Consider the following 10829-nt stretch of genomic DNA (forward strand, 5'->3'; position numbering starts at 1 on the left):
AAATTATCTTCTTTTTATTGCCGCTTCTGGTCCAGTCAAACAGCAGGAGCTTTAGTACAAGTGAATTGAATACGCTAAGGGTGTAGAGGGAAGGGGAGAGACACTGGATGCAGGAGGCAAGAGGTAGAAGAGGAGACGCTAGATGGAAGGGAGGGCAGCTGGGTGGCAGACAGGAGAGAAATGGGCATTGCTGGATAGAAGAACGAGTGCAAGAAGAGATACTGGAGGAAAGTGGGGGGGGGGGGGGGAGAGAGAGAATGGAGGCACAGGATGAAAAGGGGAAAAAGAGGGAGACACTGGATGGCAGGGGGAAAGAGGGAAGATGTTGGATGGAAGGAGGAAGAGGGGAGACTTTGAATGGAAGAATGAACGAGGGAAGCCACTGGATGGAAGGTGGAAATACTAGATGGAAGAGGGAAGGGAAGACACTGGATGGAAGGGAGAAGGGGGAGAGAAAGGGATTGGAGACGCTGGGTGCAAGAGAAGAGATGATAGATTGAAGGGGAAGGTGAAAGACAGGATGGAAGGGAGAGGGAGGGAGAGACAGTGGAGATGCTGCATGAAAGGGAGAGAGAGAGAAGGAGGAAATGCTAAGGGGGAGAGACAGAAAGGGAGGAGATGCTGGATGGAAGGGGAGAGAAGGAGGGATGAGACTCTGGATGGACAAGTTACATCCAAAATGGGGATTTGGTCAGTTCAAACATATTCCATGTATTAGGAAAATCCGAAAGGTTTCGTGCAGGCTGTTTGATTGGACGAGACAGGTCAAGTGGCCCAGCTGAAGCAGTGTCTCTTAGGAAACAGCTTCTCTGACTACTGGAGAGAAGAGCTGTGGAATCTGAGAGAAGCAGATGTGTTTTACAGTGTCTCTGAAGTTTGAGAAAGAAGGGCTCAATATAGCCAAAGTGGTTAAAGTTTGCTTCTGGGAAACCTGGTATAAGTCGTGAGTGTGGCTAGGAGTGCACTGCTGCTCCTTGTGATCTTAGGCAAGTCACTTAACCCTCCATTGCCTAAGGTACATAAATAGATTGTGAGCCCTCCAGGGACAGAGAAATACCCAGTGTACTTGAATGTAACTCACCTTGAGCTACTACTGAAAAAGGTATGAGCAAAATCTAAATAAAATAAATTGTTCGTTTTTAAGCTTTTTCAGAAATAAATACATTTGGGTGCTGGGATGTGTGAAAGTTAACCTGCTTGACTGCTTGAAGTGTGAATGTAAAAAGTCAGAACATTTTACTGAACTGCATAACAGGTGATTGGACACCTGAAAATGTTTGCAAGTTTGAAAGCTCAGCATGAAAGCCTAACAAGGTATGAAAGTAAGATGCTGGTCTGAATGTCTGCTGACAGTGAGTGAAGCAAAAGAAAAGGATCTTCAGTAGCCACAGAGATTTAAAAAACTGAGGTCCTTGGAAGATACAGCTAAAAATTAACACCCCGTTTACAAAGCTGCTCTAGCGGCTGCTGGTGTAGTAATGCCAACAAAGTCCATTCACGTTGAATGGGCTGTGTCGGCATTGCCACGTGGCTTTGTAAACAGGGGGGTAAGATTTTATTTTTTATCTTGTTGGGCAGACTGGATGGACCATGCAGGTCTTTTTCTGCCGTCATCTACTATGTTACTATGTATGTTACAAGCTAGCAAGGCCACAGTCATTTTAAATGTAAACCCCAGATTTAGACCCTGGGTAAAGACTAGGGAACCAGAGTTTTGCTTCCTTTAAGTTTGTAAATTTAGGTGAGCCCTGCATCGGTCGTGGAGATTGTCTATGCTGTGAGGATCATCACTGCTGTCTATGAGCCCCACCATTCAAGAAAGACCAAAGGGAGTTAAGACCTCAGCTAAGTGATCTCTACACCTACGCAAACAGAAAGAAGGACTTTAAAAAGACAAATAAAAGTAAAATACAGGGTGGCATATTTACCTGGAGAAGTTCTGGGTGATAGAAACAGGTTCAGTAAAGAAAAAAATTAACACAAAGAATCAATTCTTATGACAAGGGAAGGGTTGAAACACATTAGAAGAAAAAGTTTGGTTAAAGTAAAGGGGAATAAGAGTGACCTATCTGTACAGTCTGCAGAAAAATTCCTGTTTATTTCAAGGGTGGATTCCTGTAAGAGAGTAAATATGACAAAGTTGTAAAGTTCAGCTGAACTCACACATTAAGTGATTTACAATTTTTGATGAAAATATCTGTTTGCATTTTGGAAAATATTGACAGAGCTTTAATGATACAATTACATTCAAATTACAGTTTCAAATAAATGTTATTGTCAACTTACAATCTCTTTTGCGGCTCATTTCTTTAAACCAGAAAAAAAATTCTGAAATTAGATTTTCTTCTTCTTCCTTCAACTTTGAGTTGTTTGGACAAGGTCACTTTATATTGTATCACACTGTTTCTGAGAAACAGCTTGAGGTATCCACCATGACTACTAACACCTGGGATAGTAGAGCTGAGCACTCTATGAAAGGGGGTAATAACAGTAATCATACCTGTAGGGCAGATTTTCTAATGCAGATTATCAGCTGCCACAGTCAGTATTCAAAGGTCATCCCACTTTATCAGAATGACAAGACCCATACCTACTGATTTGCAAGTGTGGGAAACATTCCTAAGGGCCTACAAAGGGTTAGCAGTAAGCCAGGGGAGCCATTATCCAGTAATCACCTTGAACTGTATTTATATGCTTCAAGAGGAATGGGTTTGGGGATATGTTTTCTGAAATCTTGCTGTGCTGCACAATAGCCAGACAGCTGGATTTCCACAGGAACCAACAGGAATATTACCTTTCTGGAGCTGTTTCCCATTATAGTGGCCCTGTTCGTTTGGGATGCCCAACTGCAGCACAGAGGAGGTTGTTCTGTTCTGATAACAAAACAGTTGTAGAAGTGAATGAGAACCAGACAGCTCGCTGCAAGATAGTTACGTCTGCTTTTTCCTATGAGTAAAGGGGGCAGCTGCCCTTTGCCCAGCTTAATAGGGGGCCTGTAAGAAAAAGCGACCCTAAGCACAGGACCCATGCCAGTTCATCTTCCTTCCCTCCTTTCCCTTTCTCTGGTATAGCTGCTTCCCAGGGATAAAAAGTGGCATAAAAGCATGCAGCTGCTCTCAGTCCTTGCCACTGATGACTCTACCAGTCACACCCCTTCTGACATGGGATGGGACAAGCAGAACCAACAGCAATGCAGAATGACAGCAGCTCTGCGGTCTGTGCCTTTATGCTGCTTTTTATTCCTGGAAGCAAGATAAGCTGCACTGGTGGACTGTGGGAGGAGATAGGGAGGACGATGCTGGACTGGGAGAGCTAGAATGGGGGGGGGGGGGGTCTTGAATAAGGGGGATTCCATCCACAACAGTAAATGGAATCCTCTCAGAGGAAAGGAAGGTGAGCAGTGGAGTTCCTCAGGGGTCAGTGTTGAGGCCGATTCTGTTTAACATATTTGTGAGAGATATTGCTGAAGGGTTGGAAGGAAAGGTTTGCCTTTTTGCAGATGACAGGAAGATGGCCAATAGAGTGGATACCCTGGAAGGAGTAGAAGCAATGAGAAGTGATCTCCAAACATTAGAAGAATGGTTGAGGGCCCAGGGCCCCCATTGGTGGTTGATGCAACCCTGCCTACATGCTTAGTGCAAAACATTTGGGCATACTTAGCAGTCAGTCCTCAAATGAGAGAACACCTTTTAATGCATAAATACGGAACCCCAATCCACAGCAGTTTTAAAGAGATGCATAACGATAGTAGCCTTTGATGCAGCATTATTCAGCACACATGTGAATAGAGTTTTTATGTTCAATGCTGTCATTTGTAACCTGACTTATCGCTATGGGGCCTGATATTCAAAAGAGTTTAACCAGCAGGAGAAGCTCCTTCCCACTGAACTAGCCATCCAGCAATATTCAGTGGCACTTAAACAGTCAGTGCCTCTGAATAAATGCCCAGGCAGTGTCTGGTTAGGTAGGGATGGAGCCTGGGTCGAGTTGGAAATTAACTAGTTAGTGGTAATATTCAGTCCACTAACAAGCTAAATGAGCAGACACATTTAGGACAGCAAAATGAATATCAGTCAGTGCCCAATTAATTTTTGGAAGACCGCACTTACCCGGATATTCAATGCTGGAGCTGTTGGTGGAGGTGTACATTGTACTAAGCAGCACACAATGTACACCTCCACCAACAGAGCCCAGACATGGCTCAGCACTGAATATCTGGGGTTTATTGGCTTGCAGCTGAATATCTACCCCTATTGCAATTAATCTAGGAGATGAATTGATTTTGTAATTAGATTTGAAACAACTGCGGTAGTATGTGTGCAGTTAGATTATCATTTTGTCATCCACCTTGAACCGCAAGGTTAAGGGGGATAGCAATTTCCAGATGTAATTAGATTTTCTTCCAGATAGGAGCAGCCATTCCTAAGGCAGATGAGAGACTCCTACCATCCACTATTCAGTGAATTGGCAGATGGATATAAGACTTATTCTAGACCAGACAACTAGCAGGTTCATGACCTTCACACCTAGCTTAACTCATTTTATTTCTTTTCCTGCAGGAACTGGTGGTGCTTTGCTCTCAATTTCAGGTTCCACCAGGGACTACTGTAGCAGTTGGAGAGGCTCTGTTACAATTTCCTCACTCCTACTCTCCCCCTGTGCACTTGCTGGGTGGATAGTCACTAGCTTCTCCTTATTTCAGTGGTGTAGTGGCCAGGGAGCAGTAGCCAAAGCCAAACTTCATATTTATATTATACCAGTTTTCCCTCCAAGGGGTGACTCCTTCTACCTTTGTCATTCAAAGCAGAAAGACATCTCTTTTTCCAGAATGGAAACTATAAGAAAAAATCAGAGTACTTTATCCTGGTAGAGCCATTAAAAGTCTCAAGTCCTTAAGGGAGTAGAACCCTAGGGTTTCTATACTAGTCTTGGGCTGATGATCTGGCACATCCTGATTGGTCTCCTATAAATGCCCCTGCTCTGATTGGTTCCTGTAGTATGCATCTATGCTAATTGGCCTCCTGTATTTAAACAACCCTGGAACTCTCCACACAACCTGCCTGCTGATGTTATTTGTTTCACACCCAGTATTTCTCCTGCTATCTTTTTCTACTGAATATCTGGTGTCTTTTCCTCCCTGCTGGGAGCACCTTGGGCCTATGTCTCCTTTCAGCCTCTGAGTACTGAATAGCTCAACCTGAGGAGAAAGGAGGCTACTATGGGTGATGTGAAAGAACATCAGGGTCCCTAGTGAGAGAGGAACTGGCTCTGATAGTCAAGGGTTTTAGCTCTCAAAGGCTAATCAATTGTAGGGCAGCTGGTAATCTAGAAGTATTGGTGCTGCTTTGATGTATTATTACAAGAGGTGGTATACCAAAATCGAATAAAATAAATAAATAATTCTCAGTGCCACTACGATAATCAATAGGAGTTTACCTCTTGACTGAGATGATCTCAGTGATAACAGCAAAAAAAAGTACCAAGGACCTCTGGGATAGAGATAGCAGAATTTTACTATAAGACCAGACACGCTATTCAAAAACAAAAATTACAGTAATCAGATATACAATGTTAATTCAAAAGACGCCAAAGTATCAATGCTCAAGCACTTCTCAGCAATGGAGTTCAGTCTAAACTGCTGTAATTTTTGTTTTTGGATAGGTTTCTTGTACTGAGTGAGCCATACAACATTAACCCCCTCACACATGGGCTTATGCCAAAACATGGCTCTTGTCGGGTCTTATAATAAACTTCTGCTAGCCTGGAGGCCTTTTCTTTTTTTGCTGTTACTCTCTACTGTGTGCTTTGGACTCCCTCTCATCTTCTTGAATGATCTCAGTGGTAGGCAGGCAGAGCACCATCTGCATATTTGATTATTCTAGCTTCTTCCAGAAAATGAGAAAAGCTAGGAGTGTATTATTATAAAAAGAGGGAGGGAGCTATTTGCAGATGGAAACTCCCCTGACTATAAAACAGTTTCACATGTGACTTGTTGTCTTTGGTTCCTGATCCTTCATTACCTCTGATCTTAACTGTGAGGGGAGCACCTTCAAGCCAAAGACTTGGTCATTTAGATCCAGAACATACAGCCTGTATACTGGTATTTTAAGGGCAAGGAGTGAACAAGGGACTGGTGACAGAAAGCCACTTAAGCATCTGCTCTATTGGATGTTAGGGGGAACTGGGACCCTCTATATCCCTCGTGCTAGCTTGAGGAGAAAGAAGAGACTGGGCTATCTGTGTAATGACTGTAAGGTGACCGGGATTTATTCCTAACTGCTGGAAATTCAGGAACATCTATTGAGCAGAAGGAAAGGCATCATCCACTACAACTGCTGGGCTCCTGAGGAACTAAGAACACCTCATTTGATCCCAAATTGAGCAGAACCTGCATTTGGAGTCTCAAGGCCCTCGATTCTCACAGCAGCAGTATCTAAAAACTGTAAGCAGAACCTGTACTGAACTGTACTGCACTGCTGCTCACAGTAGCTTAGCCGAGATTGGGTGGCAGAGCCGGTGGTGGGAGGCGGGGCTGGTGGTTTGGAGGTGGGGATAGTGCTGGGCAGACTTATACGGTCTGTGCCCTGAAGAGGACAGGTACAAATCAAGGTATACACAAAAAGTAGCACATATGAGTTTATCTTGCTAGGCAGACTGGATGGACCATGCAGGTCTTTTTCTGCCGTCATCTACTATGTTACTATGTTACTATGTTACTAGTAGCAGGCTTTTGCTTAAAGGAAGTGTGTAGTGACTCTACCTCAGTGGTAGGAATAAGGATACAAAGAGAGTTTCTCTTGGCCTTTGGAGTTGGGAGTTTTAAGTCACAGATCACTTGTAATCAATTATTGTTGCTACTTTTAAATTGCTACTGCCATTTTGTATCATGATTGTCAAAATGAGTGACTTTAGTTGGTTCAGGACACAGCCTTGGACTTGTCCGGCTTATTGTGACAGTGAAGTAAAAGGAGAGAGTGTGGAAAGTACCTTATCAGTCTCCTGGAAGATTCCGGTCCCAGCTAAGAAATATTTATGTACGGTGATTGTCCACATTCTGGGAACACTCTAGGTGACCACTAGGTGAAACACTGATCCCAAGTTACACAAACAAAATGTACTATTAGTCCAAGAAAAAGGTATCACCTTATATTCTTTTTCTGCCTTTTTACTATTATTATTATTGTCATGTATGTTTGTCTTGCCTAGACTGTAGCCTCCACCGAGAAGGGACTGCCTCTTGTCTATTTGCACAGCACTGGGTACATCTAGTAGTGCTCTGGGGGTAACATTAAAAGCAGCACTACAGCCAGAGCTGTGCAAGAGATATGGCTGCACAGGGCACAAACATAGAGGAGTACAAAAATCCTCCTCACTGGCACAGGCACAGCAGTTGTCTTCAGAAAGCTGGGAGCCAATGGATAAGGGTGACGGGGTCCTGGCTCATGTCCTTTCTATCATGGCCAGAGTGTATGGCAGGGTGACGGAGGGGAAGCGCTGGGCCCATGGTTTTCAGTAATGCAGTTTAAGGGGCTTTACTGGGCAAGTTGCATGGGGTGCAATTTTGGCTTGGTATAGTCCTGTTTAAAAGGCATATTGTTCAGTGTTTTATGTGTAGAAATAACCTTCACAAAAATTAGCCAGATTATGGAGTCCTCTTACAAAGGCACACCAATGTTTTTAGCACATGCTATTATAAGTGTGTGCTAGACACCCATATATTCCTATGGGCATCTCCAGTGTTTAGCGCGCACTAAAAACTCTAACGCGCCTCTGTGAAAGACATCCCCCCCCCCCCCACCACACACACACACACACACACATACAGCCTGTTAGGGCATTAGTTTATCCAACCTGAGTGAAGGTTTTCTTAGAGATGGGGTCGGAGGGAGATTTGTACTTACGTGTAGAGCGTAAAATAAACTGCAAAATTTCTTGGACTAAACAGCAGGTATAAATTTGTGTATGTATATTTTCCATGAGATAATTTTTATATGGCAAGTGTATGCGTTACTTTCCCTTTGAAAAATGGTTAGGTGGCCTGTTATAAAATTATCCTCCCAGAAGCCAATGGCAAATTTCCCCTCTGGCTGAAACTGATTTCAAATGAGCATTAACCATATCAACTAATATGGCAACCATACTACTTTATGCAAGGTTATTTATTTCCACATATTTACTAACCAACCTTAAAGCCAATGGCTTAAGAGTGGTTTACAATGAATTTTAAGACAAAAAAAATAGGTTTGACGTGGGTAAGATACACAAGAAAAAAAAAAGAGGAGAGAACAGGGAATTATGGGGCGGTTGACAGGTGTGAGAAAGGGAATGATATAGCAAGGGGAGGGAGTGAAAAAAAATACAGGTTCTAGTGCACCAGTTAGGAGGTTGAGAAGGTCATCTGGAATAACCATGTTTTAACAGTTTAAAAAAATAATAGTTTTGAAAAGGAAGCTTTGATGAGTATCTGGACCAGAAGTGAATTCCAAAGGTACGGCCTAGATAGGAGAATGCTGAGTCTCTTGTGATATGAAGACAGGTGTGTGCAGGGGAAGGGAAAGAGTAGACTCACATGGAACAGAGACAGCAAGCAGGCGTGTACGATGTAAGGAGAGATGATAAATGAGCTGACAGGCTCTAAGCACTAAAACTAATTCTTTAAATTTGATTTATGCTAAGGTGGGAAGCCAGTGCTCTTTCTGGAGAAGGGAGATGCATGATTGTAGCAGCATGCATTATGAATCAGCTTTACTGTGGTTCACTGGATCAGCTGGAGACACTTTATGGGGCCCTTTTATTAAATGGTAGTAAGCCCAATGTGGACTTATCGCATGCCAATCTGGAGATACCACCGGCCCAACATGGGCACCGGGGGTAGTTCCAGCTCCAATGCATACTATTTCCCACACTACAGAAAATCAGACCTGATTTTTTAGCACAGGGGTTACCCGATGGTAATCAGGAAATGCCGTGCGCTGCCCGATTACTACCATGTTAGAGCGGAGGCCCTTACCACCATCTCAATGGGTGGTGATAAAAGCTCCCCATGACATGACCGTACGGGTAAGAGCAATCTTACCACATGGTCATGTTTTTTTGCAGCCTTTCTACCCACTGCGGTAAAAAGGGCTGCAGTGCACAGCAAAAATGGCCCCTGCCACTAACGCAGGGTCCTATTTTCTGCAGCTTAGTAAAAGGGCCCCTAAGGTCTCATGGAGAGACTGTAAGACACACATTACAATAGTCTAAGCAGATCAAAATGAAGATAACCATAACATTGGCACATGCATCTGCTTTTGAGCTCACTCAACATCTCAATAATACACATAACTATTTAAATATTTATTTTTGTGGACCAATTGGCCGCAGCTTTATTAAGAACAATTAATCAACAATTCCAAACTGAATTACTGCTAATACAAATTTTTATAATTCATTCAGAGCAATCTTCGCTGTCACTACCCCTTTTCATTGCAAAAACCCCACCAACCACCTCTCTTCTGAGAAACAATTCCTTACAACAGACCGCCAAATTCTTGCCAGAAATTCTTACCCTGTCTCCGCCCACTCTGCATATTAGCCAATCAGCTGAACTCTTCCAGCCTTCTTCACCTTACAACAAGAGCCACGAATCAACAATAATTTTAATCCTCCATCCCCCCTTTTCCCTTACTCTCTTACCCTGTTTACAAAGCCGCACTAACGGCTGTTGGTGCGGTAATGCCGACACAGTCCATTCGCTTTGAATGGGCTGTGTCGGAATTGCCATGCAGCAGCCGCTAGTGCGGCTTTGTAAACAGGGGATTACTTATTTAATAAATATAATTCCTTAAATTAATATAATTACCATTCCCTATGTCCTTCCCTCCCTTCCCTTGCAGTTAAACTCATAAATTAATCCCTCAAGCAGCATGGCCAATGTTATCTGGCTCTCGACTGAATTCTCAAGACTCTCTTAACTTATCAATGTTCTAGTACAACTGGACATACATAGGGCCGTACCGTGGTGACAAGTACTCAGGTATAATATGTTTCTGCCCCAAAGAGCTTATTTATTTATTTTAAAAAATGTATATTCCTCACTATCCTACAATTCTAGGTGGATTAGTGTTATATACATAATGAAACAAAAGAATGAATAATACAAGCAAATAGATTCCAATCAGATCTCACAATAATAAAACAGTTAACATTGGCAGCATTTAACGGAACACATCTCTAATCAGTAGCAAAAGCATGGGTAAAAAGATATACTTTTAGATGCTTATGAAACTGAAGAAGCAAAGCAATATTTCGTAGGCTAAATGGCAAAGAGTTCCATTGGCTATCAAGTGGGTACCCAAGGCAGGGGGGAGATAAAGAGGGGCATTTTCGATATGACGTCTGTCTAAGTCCGACTTTGGATGTTTTGCAAAAAATATCCAAAATCTGAATAGTAAAGAAGGTCATTTAAAAAAAAAAAGTCTATCAATTTTGCTTTCAAAAATAGGTTTTGTGATTTGGACGTTTTGTTTTTTTGGTCATTTTCGAATAAAAAAACATCCAAGTGCAAAATGCACAAAATCAAGCCATTGGGATGTAGGAGGAGCCAGTATTTTTAGTAGACTGGTCCCCCTGACATCTCAGGAAAGCAATAGGGCACCCTAGGGGACACTGCAGAGGACTTCATAAAAATGCTCCCGGGTACACATCTCACCATTACTCCCTTATCTTGTCTGCTGAGCCCCCCCAAATCCACCAAACCCACTACCCCCAACTTTACACCACTACCATAGCCCTCACGGGTGAAGGGGGCACCTATATGTGGGTGCAGTGGGTTTCTGGTGAGTTTT

This window comes from Microcaecilia unicolor, chromosome 11 (genome assembly GCF_901765095.1).
Source record: "Microcaecilia unicolor chromosome 11, aMicUni1.1, whole genome shotgun sequence".
Taxonomy (NCBI): Eukaryota; Metazoa; Chordata; class Amphibia; order Gymnophiona; family Siphonopidae; genus Microcaecilia; species Microcaecilia unicolor.